Genomic DNA, 15,166 nt, shown 5'->3' on the forward strand with positions numbered 1-15,166 from the left:
TAACCTGTAGTGCCCCAGGGATCGTAGTGGAACTGCAGAGTTTTATCTGCAGTTCAGTTTCCACGGCCACATGTGCGTGGGAACTTTGCAGACACAGCTGTGATGGCAGGCAATCCCCAGGCACTAAAGGTTAAATGGGGACAAGTTTTCCCCATTCATCACATCTAGTGCCCTGTGTTCTTGGATAGAGAAACTCCATCCAAGAACACATACAACTAGTAAAGGGCTGCAAAAGCAAACAGATTGCTCTTGCAGCCCTTAATAGTCCCTAAAAATAACCTGAATTCTCCAACCATTGACTTCATTGGTGTTCGAATTCAGCATTCGATCATTTGAACAATTTCTCACTATTCTATTGAATAGCTGTCAAATCGAATAGTAAGATATTCGACCAACACTAGTTACCAGCAAGCAGCCACGTGAGATTGTCCATTAACGGATGGGATAACAGAAAAAGCTTTTTGTGTGCATGGTAATCAAATAATCTTTTTTTAGATTTCTAAGGCTAGAATTGTAATAATGCCTTTCTCCCAAAAACTATAGTCATGAGCAAATACAAGTTTTAATTTGAGGCACAAAAAGCCTGTGAAAATGCAAAATTCCTTTATTTTTAGCAATAACTTGTTTTTTATTTTTAAATGAACCCTACAAATTAAAAATACATTGCAATTTGCAATGGTAATACATGAAACAGCTTTACTTGACCAAACAGAGAAGGATATGCAATTTTGCCATCTGGAATACATGACTAACTTAATCTGTCTCATTTTAACCTTCCAATCATCGTCTTTCTAGTGATTATTCTTCAACATTAGGATTTAAACATCAAGTGGCTGTGGGTAAACACTCTGTCAAAGCATTCTAGGTTGTATAAGGGAACAAGTTATTTCAGATCTATGTTGGCTACCCAGAGAACTATAACCTCCTATTGTTACAGAAAATACATTTGCACTATACTCTATGTATCCTCAGAATTTTATTCTTAAATTTTGCTTCATTATTTAGGGAGTCACTGACCCACAACAAGCTTGATAATCATGTCAGTATAAGTGGGGAGGGAAGGGTGAAATTGATGAGCTACATCTTGTAACTACAAAGTGTTAAGACGTCCATATTTCTGTCTCAGCCTTCTTTTGGGAGTGGCTATGTTGTATATTTTTTTTTTTAATAATTACATTTGGAAGGCAAGTGCCCTTAATAAAGCACCCTGATGCCAATCAGTAGGAGACAAAAGGTGTAAATCAAAAGCATTCAAAGAGAATGGGCAGCAGTTACGCTAATGAGCAGCAGTTCAGATACCAGGAGAGTCGGAGAAGGATCACAGCTGTGGGAGTCATTTTCTCAGAAGTTCAGACGCCATCCTCGTTTCCCATGAGAGGTGCGGAGTCAAGTTTACCTGCAAGGCAGCCTTTGGGGAGTGAAGCCGTTTCAAGTTTACCTGGAGGGCAGCCTTCGGGTTTGATGCCGTCCGTCAGGAGCCGGGGGATCCGGAGCTTCGCTGCAGGAGTCTGTCTCATCATCAGGTCTGAGGATCGCTTTACAGATCAGGTAACTGGAATCCCCTCTGCATTGGAGTGACACCATAATGGAGGCAGCAGATGATTCCTCATTTGCGGATCGCTCTGAAGCCAGAGCGGCCTCGGATGCAGAGATCGAGGAGTTGGGAGCTTGGCAGATGTCCAGGGAGCCAGTAAGATCTGTCCCTGTATTTGTGGAGACTGCTGTGGACTCTGCTGCTGAGTGTATTGCAACCGTAGCCACGACCATGCCAATGCCAGTCGCTGGGGGAGTGGCTTCTCAGGCGAGCAAAACTGGGACTATGATTATTCCTGAGCCTGTGTTTGTTTTGTAGGACATGCAGCCCTTGCCATCCAAGGTAAAGGACAGTTTTGCTATCACTATGGTGGGGGCTACATTGTCTCTGGACTCGGGGTCTGGGGGTACGGAAGCCGGTAATGGTTAGGGGTCATTAGGTGTTACCCTCCTTCCCCAGAGTCAGCAAGGGCCAGCTAGTCCCCCTGAATCTCGCCAAAAACTGCCCGTCGTTCAGGTGAAAAGCGCATCGGTGGTAGGGATGGTTTCAGGAGTCCCAGGAACGTGTTCTAGGCGCAGCTATGCTGCGGCTCTGTGGGGAAACACCCCTCTGGCAGTAATATACACCCCCATCCCTCAGGATCCCCTACCTTGTTTTCAACACCATACCAAAGGAAAAACGTAGTTCAAATTAGGTGGCTTGCTGGAGGTACCCCCCAACCAGGAAAGCAGTAGTTGACATGGTGCTTGCAATGGGCTTTAAAGCCAATGACATCTTTGCATTAATTTAACATGTTGGATCCACAGAGATACATTTGTCATTCATGAAAGCCGAGCTTCTAGATCTATTCCGGGAAAAGTATGAAAGGGATAGGAAAGGGGTAAGGGGGTGGGAAGGCTTTTGTCCCAAGGTTGTATCAAGGCAACCCCTGATTAAAAAGATAACTATCTTGGTAAGAAACGAGCCTATCCCCCAAAGTGATTTGGAGAGATGGTTAAAAAAATATGGGGAAGTGCAAAGGGGTTTGTCCAAAGTCTTGAATGAAAGGGGAATTTGGACAGGGCCATGATCAGTAACCATAAAGTTGTAGGTGGTCAACAAGATTGTACAACAAAACCTCTTGGCAGCCTTTTGAGTAGGGATAGGTTGGGTCACCTTTTATACCGGTCAGCCCAAGGTCTGTAAGAGGTGCGGTGGCAAGGGCCATTTACGGCATCCTGTACAGGTAAAAATGCCCCCTTTGCCAGGAAATAGGCTATTCAGTGAGTGAGTGTACAGTTATGCACTGCAATTTATGCAAGGAGTTGGGGCACTCATACAGGAGTTGCCCAAGAGCAGAGAAGAATCTGCTTCTGGAGCTCCAGAGAATGGAAAGGGGGGAGCGTAGAAGTTCAGCTGCACCTGCAGCTGTCCCGCCGTGTCTGTCCCTAGTGCGTCCGTTAAGTCTAGAGTGTACAGGTAAGGTTGGGTCAGGGGGGAAGTTGGGTAAAACAAGTAAGGCAGGGAAAGAGGAGGGGGGAAGTTGGGTAAAACAAGTAAGGCAGGGGAAGAGGAGGTGGGAGAGGTGGCCATGGACCCCCAAGTTCCAAGGGAGGGTGCAGCTAAGGTGGTGGGGGAGGATGAGGGGGAAGCCTGTCTGAAAGCTCGCAGGAGGGCTGTAAAAAAAAAGAAAAGAAGAAACATCATGTTTCTAGTACTGTTCAGGATGGTGGGGTGGATGATCTAGGCATGGGAAATCAGTTTCAAGTCTTAGCCAGGGATGAGGGGGATGGGGTTTCCTGTTGGTCCATGAATGATGACCCTTATCTGAGTGCCTTGAAAAGGAACAGGTCTCCTGCGAGGGAGTCTGAAAATGTAAAAGTAAAGAAACAGGTGCCTCAATCACCCTAATGGCTGTGCCCTCTACATTGCGCCCGGCACCCAATAATGTTGCTAGTTTAAAATCAGTATGTGCTCAGGAAGAAGCCATAATTTTGCTCAGAAGAATTGATGCGGATATTTTGTTTTTGCAAGAGACCAGACTGGGTAGCTTAGCGGACATTCATGCCGCTAAAAGGGTATGGCATTATTGTGGCTCTTCTTTCTGGTCTCTTGTGGCAGAGCCTTGGAGCAGAGTTGCAGTGCTTTTTTAGTACCAATAAGGGGGATGCATGAACTTGGACGTCCTTGTGGAGGGACACGATCTGCGCCTATTAAATATCTATGAGCTCCAATCTAAGTGGGACAGGAAGTGTCTTTTCACAAAGATCAAGCCCGTCCTTTTTTTCAGCTCCGCAAGTTGTCTTGCGTGGTGGCGATTTCTTGCGTGGTGGCGATTTCAACTGCATTGTTAGGCCTTTGGACAGAGGAGGTACCAGAGACCGTCTGGGCTATGATGTTTTTTTTTTTAAATAGTATAGTTAGGGATGCAGGTCTGGTGGATGCACTCATTCGGTGCAACTCAGACAGCACGGGGTTCACTTATCAGAGAATCAGATGTCAGAGTAGGTTAGACAGGTTTTTTTTTTTTTTTTTTTTTTAAAGAGGAGCACTACCTTCTTACTTACCTTTTGGGTATGGTAACTCTGGGGGTCTCGGATACTCCACTGAGAGGGAAGGGGACCTGAAGGTTAAATTCGCCGTTACTGGAAGATGAGCGAGTTGGGCAGTCCTTTAAGGATCTCTTTCAGGCGCTGATGTCAGTCTTGGACTTCTGCAACAGAAGGTCAAAGTGGTGGGAGATTGCTAAACGGAGGATCACTAGGCTTTTCAAGGACATAGGTAAGAAAAAACAGTTAGACAAATATGCCATCCACCAGCGTTTGCAGAGGAGGCTTGACCATCATGTCTCCAGCAATGGGGATCCTGGGGAGCTCTCGGAGGTTAAACTTCTCCTTAGAAAGCACCAGTACGACAGACGCGCTTCTCTTGTTCTGGAATGGATCAGCGTGTCTACCCTTCGCCGGCAGGTGCAGGTAACCGTCTGAAACCCGTTCGTGATAGGTATCGGGGATTGCAATTATTTCCCATGAACGAGGAATTTCCAGAAAGTGCGGATCATAAGCTTGCATTGATTAAGTCCCTGCCCTTTGTACACACCGCCTGACGCTACTACCGATTTGATGGTTTAGTGAGGACCTCTGATCGGCCCTGCCGGGGTTGGTGGCGGCCCTGGCGGAGCCCCGAGAAGACGATGAAACTTGACTATCTAGATGAAGTAAAAGACAACAAGTAGCAAGGTTTCTGTAGGTGAACCTGCAGAAGGATCATTAATGGCACCTGGGCGATCCGGTTCAGATATTTGGTATATGTGCTTGGCTGAGAAGCCAAAGGGGCGAAGCCGATAGGCCAGGCCTGTCCGCCTGTCAGTTCCAAGAGGTCGGGTCGCTGGGGAAGTTAGTCCCTCCGGGAAATACCCCCTTGCCAAAAAGGCACCTGGGTGCTTAGGCACCTGCCCTGAGATGGATGGGAGGGCTGAGAGCGACATGCAGGATCCCCCTCGCTGACCAAGGAGGGTGAAAAAAAATTACAGAAAAGCCTGAGGGAGTTGTGATGAGGTCGAATTTACAGGCCCCGGCTGCCTGTCAGTTTCGGGAGGTCTGAGTAAGGGCACTTTCGTGGGCACTTGACAGGTGAGATCACTGCAGTAGAAGATGTCCAGACGATTGAGCAGGCAGGATTTCTGTTGCAGAAGGGACAGGCAACGTCCCTTTTGCAGTAAAACATGCTTAACTGCCTGCCTGTTCACAATCTTCTTCTCCAACTAACCTAAGATGTGCACATCCTTATAGGTTAGCTTTTTTTGTTAAATATACAACTGAAAGCTTTTAGAAAGCATAGATTTTGAATGTATATGCAATGTCCCTAAATAGTAATAAATGGAGTAAAGAACAAAAAAAAAAACAAAAAAAAACAAAAAGAGAAGAAGTCGGGCAATTAAAGGCAATACCATCAAAAGACTAAAAGCAAAATTTATTTTAAACACATAAAAATAGTTTTAACAAATGTGATAATAAAAAAGAATAACAAATGTACATGGGTATTTTCAGACCCCTTATGAGTATTATACAATTGTCATCCCTATAGAAGTTTCTCTTAGGAACAATATCACTAGGGCAATCATTTTAATTCAATGTGTTTCGCAGAACTGGGCTGCTTCCTCAAGAATGAATATGGGGTCTAAACATAAGACAATATAATGATAAGTATGGGAAAATTTTGAAAGGGAGAAGTGAGTGTGAACATAATAACACATGAACACTTACTACTCAGTTTCTTGTACCCAAGAAATATTGGATGTTATACTGCACAAAGCACCACACACAGAGGTCAAGGGGTAACGGCTCACATGGCCAACCTCTGTATTATAAGTGAGCAGCTTCAATGGCACCTGGGGGACCCACTTCTTCACTACAACGTGGTCTGGTGCACTAGAGGTGACGCAGAATAAACACATGGAGCTCGGCTTCTTTCTGTGAATGAAACACAAAATCTGCATTCTGCATATTGATATTAGGTTGCAAACTACTTTTATATATTCATGTATTTACTATTGGTATAGTCTGAATCTAGTCTGAATAGTAATTGAACAGAACATTGACATATTTCCAATTCTTAAGAAATACTAACATTTTTATGGATTCAACGGTTATATACATAAATTAAAACCATTTTTAGCACTTGTACTTAGATGTGAGACTTACAAAAAGAAAACATATCAAGTGCAGATTAATATTTATACCATTGTAAACACTATAGAAAAGGATTGAAAAGGTAAAAACATCATTTAAACCTGGGAAACATAGCTTTAGGTGTAAAAATCCATCAAGCTTCTCTTTCTAAGATTAGTTTATCCCAATTACCGCCTCTAGGATCACGTTGGACTTGTTCTAATGCCAAAAATCTCAAGGAATTTGTGTCATGTTTACGCAAAATGTCTACTTATGGGCATAATAATTTTACTGTTTTCAATTAAATAGATATGCTTATAAATAGACTGGTGCAGCTGATGCTTAGTCTTTTTCTTATATCTATTCAATAAGTGTAAAAGAAGATTTTTCCAGCCAGAAATCCAGTGCTGGTGTTTGAATTCTGCAGTTTTATTGCAACCAATATGATTATGCAGGTGTCTTAGGTCTACAGAACATATGACCCAGGTAGCTAGGATGTTCGCCACCTCAATTTACCAAAAACCTTACCCCCCCCCCGCCATCTTTACAGCATTCTTTCCTAAACAATACACAACATAAATTCTTGGAAAATGGCCATTATTATTAATAATTTACCTATAATACAATACCAAATTACAAAAAAAACAAACACTGGCTCTAAACACAAACACCTTAAACACGCTATTAAACCTCCCTTCCAGGTTGCAAGCCCATGAAGGTACTGATCACCACATCACACCATTGGGGAGCACACCCAACATCCCTTTTGTTATCACCAGCAAACTACCACCAGCTCAAGAACTATAAACACTAGTCACAGCCCGCTTTAAATAACTACCACTCTAAGGTAGTCCAATCCACTCTAACCAATCTGGGAGATCCCACACCTAGGATGGTTGTGCCTCACACACACACACACACACACACACACACACACACACCCTGTACAGGTGCCCTCTGAGAATCTCAAGCACCTAACCCTGTAACTCACTACCCTCCTAGCCCCCTACGCCCCATAAAGGGTGGGTGGGATTCCTTTCTCTACCTACTCCCCCCACTATCTCTTTTCTCTTCGTTATGCCCCACTCACTCCACCTTCCTTTTCCACATTCCCCCTATCCCCCATACTAATCCTAACATACCTAACCCCAACCTTTCCTTCCTTTTAACCTATCCTTTCTCATACTCACCCTTAATCTCTGGTCATGCGGACCTTCAGATGACCTCCTACCTCGGCATCTTCAGGCCTGTCTTTCGTGTTATGCTGCTCCTATTTTTTTTTGGATATAGTATGGTGTATCTTTATAGGTACCTTAGGCTTTTTTCCTTATTTTCAACTGGTAATCCCAACAGAAAAATTGCAGACACTAAAGGACACATATTTATGCTTGCATATAGATATGCATTAAATGCAATTTGATCAAAACCTAGATGTCCTTACATTCTAAATATCAGCATGTCATGATATTTTTATTTCTTCTAATCCTGTTGAGAATGCTTCTACCATACCATCTCATGCTTTATTTAACATTGCTTGTAAGCATTAAACAGTCATGTTATATCATGATGACTGATCAAATGAGCACACTGCCCAGATTCCACCCACTCTCATCATTTAAATAAAATAATGCAGCTGACATTCCTTCCACCTGTCACATGGAGTCAGTGTGACTTTCCAGTAATGCTGCAGAATCTAGAAATGTATTATGCCTGCAATCAGCAAAGCCTTTCACTAGGTTCATTTCTTTTATTTGCATCCTACCATTATAACAAGCTAAGAGCAAGGCTGTTCTAATATTAACAGAAAGAAACATTTTATTCTCATATTTCTTCTCTTTAAAGATCAGTATCAAAAAAGAATTAATGAGACATGAAAGGCTTCCTGAATACAGAAAAAGCTAAATCAATTATTTGCTGTCTTACGTCAATCAAAAATTAATTATACATGGAACATTTTGTAATGCCATTGCATTGTATTTACTAATTATTTCTGTATTCGACAACAGCCTCCAAAGACTCTGGGAGAAATTTATACCCACGCTGTGCTGTACCATCATGACATTTTCTGAAAGGTTTAGCACTTCTCCCTTGTTATACATACTTTCAAGAGCTCTACTCTCCTGGCTAGGTTGAGTTTTGCTCTTTTCACAAATTAGTTCCCTTAAGTTAAGAAGGATAGGTGATAATGACATAGAACATGGAAGGAGGGCAGGAGCTATGGAGGAACTGGAGTAATATACTGTAGATGTGTGTCAATGAGTATAAAATAGAGACAGAAATAGAGAATGAGTGCTTGGATTAACACTTATTTTCAATTTGCAGTGTTGGGACCTAGTAAATATTTCCAGCGGCATCATTAAAAATGATTGCAAAGAGGAAACAAGACAACCACAATAGATGAAAAACAGCTTGACCCCAGTGAATTGGACCACTTTATTATAATGTTCATTTTATTTACTGCCTGCAGTCCATCTTTTCATTTTTTAAAGTAAACACCTCACAATATTTAAAAGGATAAATATTCAGGGGCAACCCCCAGAATAATTATTGCAGTGCACAGTGAATGTGGCCTGATTACACAGGGAATTATGTCAAATAGAACCTGAGCCCACTTGTGTATACTACACAAGTCACCACATTTATCAACAAAATACTCATTAATTAACCTTACAACAAGCCAGACACCCAAATACAGTGGTACCTTGGTCCTTAATCAGTTCCAGATAGTCCTTAATCAGTTCCAGATCCTTGGACTTATACCAAACACATTTATTCCCCATAAGAAATAAAAGAAAAATGATGAATCTGTTCCCATGAAGAAAAAATCCTATTGTTGTTGGCATATTATACATTGTTATTGGGTTGTATAGAATAATTTAAACCCTGCATAATACTAAAATACATAAATACAAAAGCAATTACATGAAATAAATGAAAATTTAACCTCACTTTACCTTGCTGAGAAGAGTTGAGTGTCTACTAGGATGGTGCTGAGAAGGGAGGAGAGATGTTATGTAATTCACAGAGAGTTATAGCGCAGTTGTCCACTGAATGGTGGCAACTGGCTTACTGACACTCATGGGCAGTCGTGGCTTTATCTCGAGAGAGGTAAATAAGGGTAGCGTGCGGTGTTATGACTCATTTTGACCCATACAAGTTCTAGCACAAAGGTTGTATACCAAGCAAAGGTTGTATACCAGGCAAGATTTTTCGTGTCCAAACAGGACTTTTACCAAGTTGGACTTTTTCCAAAGCGGACTTATACCGAGGTACCACTGTATATGCATAAAATTTAACAAAAAGGATTAGAAATAAACTTGTCCATTTTGCGGTAAATAGGAACTTTGGTCAAGATTGTATATTATACATTGGACAGGGATGTGTCATGTAATGCAAAGCTTACAATGATCAAGAACAGTATGTAATATACAGCATGTGTTGTTGTCTGTCACTGAGGTGTCTGTACTAAGAAGATCTGCCAGGAAGGTGCACACGGGGAGGGGTGTCTGCACTCTGGGAGGTCTGTACTGTGGGAAATTTGCATTGGGGTGGGTCTGTCAATCGGAGGATCTTGTATTGAGGGTCTGCCGCTAAAGGGTGGCCTGAGCAGTGTTGCTAGTAGATAAGGTTCAGAAGGTAGCGTTTGGGGGGGGGGGGGGGGTGTTAGCCAGAATCAAATTCTGTATTAGTATCCAAACCTTGACACTTAAATAAGGTGTGTTCTTGTTTCCTTTTATGCTTATTAAAAATGATTTAAATGAGCAGTAACGTTTCTCTAAACTACAAAGTACAATGCTTTAATAGGGAACTGTTTAGAGTCTGGGGATTCACCTGGTAATATTTCAGAAAAAAATATAATTAATCCCCAAAAGCAATGCAATACAAAAAGTAATGTTAAAATTATTTTTTCTTAAACTACAGTTCAGCTTTGTAATGTAACTGCTAGTCTATACTATTTTAATATAGTTTAGCATGTAATAGTTATACATTATTTTATTTATACAGGTTTTCTGTATATTGCAGTAGGGAATATAGCTACAAACTCTTGGACAGCTTGGGTAATATCAAGCAGGACAGCAGTAATTGCTAAGGCAATGTATTTTAAAGTTGTACTAGTATCTATGGGTTTGAAAGTTCCCTATACAATATTAGGGTTAATAGGGATGAGCGAGAAGGCATCTGCCAGGCTCGCGAGAATTTCCTTGAAGTTCCGATGGGCACACAAAATTTCAGCAAACCGGTTTGAGGAAATTACAGGATGATTTCCACAGCTGCATTCATTCATGAGCACAGCCGTGGCAATCCTCCTGTCAGTGTGAGTCCCGCGGCTGTGCTCATCAATAAATGCAGCTGCATTCATTTCATGAGCACAGCCACCAGACTCCTGTGTTCTTGGATAGGGAATCTCTATCCAAGAACACATACTACAGTTCTGGTAGGGCTGCAAAAACAATCAGGGGAGCGGAGCTGTCATCGCTCGGTCATCCCAAGTTATTTACAGGAAGAAACATTGAAAATAGGAACTCTTACTGTACAATTTTAATGCAACTGTAAAAACATGTTAACATTTGGCATTTAATATGATGCATCTGCCTAGTGCAGTGTTTTTCAACCTTTTTAGTGCACTGGCACATTTTTTACATTGAAAAAACCCTGCGGTACACCAAACCAAAAATGTTACAAGATGATACTGTAGCCTAATATAGTATATATAATTACAATATAGTTTCTCAATTTATTTATACTCAATTGTTTAGAACACTTGAATCAGGAGTGCCCACATTTTTTTGGCTAGCAAGCTACTTTTAAAATGATGATCTACCAACAATAATAATACTGCTAAGCATATATTTACTTATTTATATATATACACCGAGTATATATAGTTTACATTGCATAACAGCATGAACATGTCTAGCACAATACAATTCTTTTTTTTTTTTTTTACACACACACACACACACACACACTGCATTTAGTCACTCACCTTTTCTTTTTCTAATGTTTGTAACACAGGACTTGCTAAAAAGCTGCTAAGCTTTAAAATAGAGTGCAACACATTTTGTGCAAACTGTGTCATATTTTAGTAGGTATATTTTTGCACACGTCATTCTTTTCTGGTAATGGACTGTAAATCTCTATTCCATTTAGTTATATCCTGGAATGGTGCATCGTTTACCCAGTACCCAGTAAACATGTTATGCCCAAATATTAACTAAAATATTAGAAAAAAAAAAAATGTGGTAGCTTTAAAGCCTTTGACAAATATTTGTCAAGTGACATGTAGCAGCCACTCTACAAATAAGGAGTGTAAATTTAGATCCCCCTAAAAGTTAGAATTTTAACAACCACTAGAAATCAAGATACTGGATACAGGGAAAGAAACACGTATATGCCTTCAATTTATAAGAATATACATAAAAAGAAGTTCTATCTAAGGTGCAATATGACCCACCAAACGAGAGAGCAGCCTCTGTATTCCTTTGTCACACTACAGGTCCTGTGCTACCACAAGCCTGGAACTATGGCAACCCTTGCTGACATGAGTAGGCAGAGCCAGAACTGAGCCAGGGCTCCACGACTGACTCGCGTAGCCAATGCGAACCACCTCTGACTTGGATAATTTCCCACAGCACACTAGTGTGCCGCCGCTCAGTGGTTAAAAATGCAGGATCCACCAAATAGACTAGGTATGAACCTAAAAATTTATTTTTTATTTGTAGTGAAATAAAAATACTGGGGAACCATTTATATAGGGCCAGATAACAGATAATTATTCTTTCTTATGTTTAACACTAATTTCCAAATCACTAGATTTATCAGATAATGATGTATTTTCCAGGTGTTGATCAGTAATTGAATATATATTTGAAAAAAATATTTTTCCTGTGACGTGGGTCACCTTCCCTTACCTAATGCCTTGCTCCTGCAGCAGCCATCTTTCTCCTCTTCACAAGACTGATTCCTGCTTCTTCATAGGCCTTGCCACCTGTCCAGTCTGACCTCTGATGTGTCCCTCTATTATTTTAGAATGTTTGGAGCTATGGTGAAAAGAAACATTACATTACAAGGACTTCTTTTGGAGCATACCCCACTCAATTTTAAACAAAAAGGAACTAAAAAAATTAACCACCCTGTTCTATTAACATATTCCCATCCTCAGTGTATTCGAGAATTCTGTATAGTAGAGGTGGTATGCTTATAAATCTGTACATCAGGCCTTCCTTGTAAGATAAAATACCTTGCCAAAAAAGTCTGTGAAGGATTGCATATCTAGTAGGAGTTGGTCACATTGAATTAGTTTTGTTCTTGTAATGTTTAAGATGTTTTACAGCTTTCCAAGCTGCTTTATTAGTTCTATCAGTGTAGTAAATTCCCCATCATATATTTCTGCACAGCACAGACACCCTAATCCAGTCACTATGAAATGTGACACTGCAGATGTTGATAGTTAATACCAAAAGATGAGGAACCACCATGTTCCATTACCATATTCCCATCCTTGGTGTAAAGAGAAGACTGCATAGTAGAGTTGGTATACTTGTAAAATTGTACATAAGGCCTTCTGTGTAATGCTATGTAAAATGCCTTGCCAAAAAAAAACTGTGGATGCTCAATTATGCAGATGATTGCATATCTAGTAGTGGTTAGTCACATTGAACTGGACGTGTTCTTGTAATCTAGTAAATATTTCAAGAGGCATTTTTATAAAGGATTACAAAGAGCAAACCAGACAACCACAATGGATGAAAAACAGCTTTACCGCAGTGGCACCACTTCATTATAATGTCTGTTTTGTCTACTGCCTGCAGGGCTTGTAGTCCAGCTTTTTATTTTTTAAAGTATAAACCCCACATCAATCAAAAAGATATATTATCATGGGGAAACCTTGGGAATTTTCATTGCAGTGCACAGTGAATGTGGCCTGAATACATCGGGAATTATGTCAAATAGAGAGTCACATTCACATTATAAACATTCAACTGAACTGAATGTTCTTGTAATGCTGAAGACGGTTCGCAGCTTTCCAAATTGCTTCATCAGTTTACAACTACTATAGAAAAAGTAATAATGTCTTTTGCATGCTGACAACAGTGAACCATTCGTTTTTAAATTGGTTTTTGGAGAATCAATCAGAAAAGCATGTAATTGGGTGAAAAAAACTAGAGCAGTAGGAACTGTGTTAAAATCCTTTAGGAGGAAGTGCCTGAAGTGAAATCTTCATTTCAGAATCACGATGTTTCACTTTAAATTGCTGAAATTAGGATATTGAAAAATATTTTTGAAATTAATTTAACATATCATATTTTACATATTTGCACATACTTTAATGCTGCAAAATAACTTTTCCTGCCACTTGTATTCAGGTAGATTGAAAATACTTATAAAAAGACTTGATTAATTTCTTTATATTAAAAAATAAAGTTTACTAGCATAAGACAGAATGATTTCAGGACAGATGTTGAATTAATTACGTTTATGGTTTCTGTATTGCAAAACTTGACAGAAAAATTTCATACAGTGTGTAATATATAACCATTACCATCTGGAGGAGGGAGAAACTTCTCAATAACCTTAAGCTGTTTCAGTATCACTCACACCATAGGGTTACAAGAGTTATAGGAGTGTCGTCACCTGATGTCATTCTTTGCTGTACGTTTAAAAGCAAAATGCTTTATAGGCTAGGTAAAGTGAGCATCTAATTTTTATTCTACAGTTGATTAAAAATGTTCTTACAATATGTTTACAGCAAGAAAACATTTCCCCATTGCTGGCAACCTATTCCTAATTCCAGTGGTATTTAGTGCAAAGATGGAAAAGGTAGGAATACATCATTTATATCATAGCTGCTCAGAGAACATCTGTTCAGAAGTAGAAATGTTTGCATAAACAATTTTAGTGACACAAATATTGCAAACAAATTGTATATAAATTGTTGCTCTTTTTATCATACCTAACTTATTTCTATAAAAAGTAAATAAAAGACGTAGGAATAAATTACACAAACCGTATACATATTATTTTGTTTAAAATAAAAACAAAACACAGTGATTTTTATTACCTTATGTTCCCAGAAATAAATCCATTCTGAATCACATTGTCCACGTTGTAGCTCTGCATCAGTTATGCACGTCAATTGGCTGATCTTCATTCTCCATTTTCTGCTGCTACAATTACACATTTTCTGGCTGACATTATGTAAAAGCAGTGCTGCCCAGTTAATTTACCAATGTAGAATCTGTTAGAAAAAAAGGTGACAGGTTCTCTTACACAGTAGTGCCTAAACATCATAGTAGTGCTTTCTTTGCCATCCCAGTCATGATCTACAAAGCCATCCACCAGCCTGCATAGTCTGGCTCAAACATAACTGTGAGCTAAGGATTTTTGGTGGTTTTGCAGGGTGAATTACATGAATATGATGTTACTTAGACCATACTACAGCAAATAGACCTTTCAGCAAGTAATTGAATGTGTCACTATTAATGTATTTACAAAGAGCTGGAGCACCAGTAAAATACATGACGGATGATATAGAGAGGAAGCTAGCGAGTGAGCTTTAAAATACAATAAGGAAAATACCTAAAACAAAAGAGCTGCAGCTAGTAAACAGAAGACTTTGTGTTCACATATTATTATTATATGCATATCCAATTTATTGTTATGCCACTGTCTCTCTAAACAAAGTTTGCATAATTGTGGGCTCCCTATGCTGCCCATGCCACCAATTCTGTGGAGTCAAGAGAAACCTCTGGCTAAATAGTCAGCAAAGTCAGCATGTTAAAAATACAGAACAAATCAAAGACAAATAGGAAGATGCATTAACTAGATGCTCAGAATAATGAGCATTCTGATTACCGTATTTTTCGCCGTATAAGACGCTCTGGAATATATGACGCACCCAATTTTAAAGGAGGAAAATCTAGAAAAAAAAGATTCTGAAAGATTATTCCCCTTCTGATCACTCATGTGCCATTCATACCAG

General features: G+C 39.9%; 1 long non-coding RNA gene across 1 annotated transcript; it reads right to left on the minus strand.

The window, feature by feature from the left end:
- Nucleotides 1–5,585: 5,585 nt before the first annotated feature.
- On the minus strand, nucleotides 5,586–14,419 carry LOC140339253 (uncharacterized). Its single transcript, XR_011922414.1, has 3 exons — nucleotides 14,246–14,419; nucleotides 12,096–12,224; nucleotides 5,586–5,985 (listed from the first exon to the last, which is right to left on the minus strand). It is a non-coding gene; the product is annotated as an uncharacterized lncRNA (long non-coding RNA).
- Nucleotides 14,420–15,166: the final 747 nt, after the last annotated feature.

This window comes from Pyxicephalus adspersus, chromosome 10, assembly GCF_032062135.1.
Source record: "Pyxicephalus adspersus chromosome 10, UCB_Pads_2.0, whole genome shotgun sequence".
Taxonomy (NCBI): Eukaryota; Metazoa; Chordata; class Amphibia; order Anura; family Pyxicephalidae; genus Pyxicephalus; species Pyxicephalus adspersus.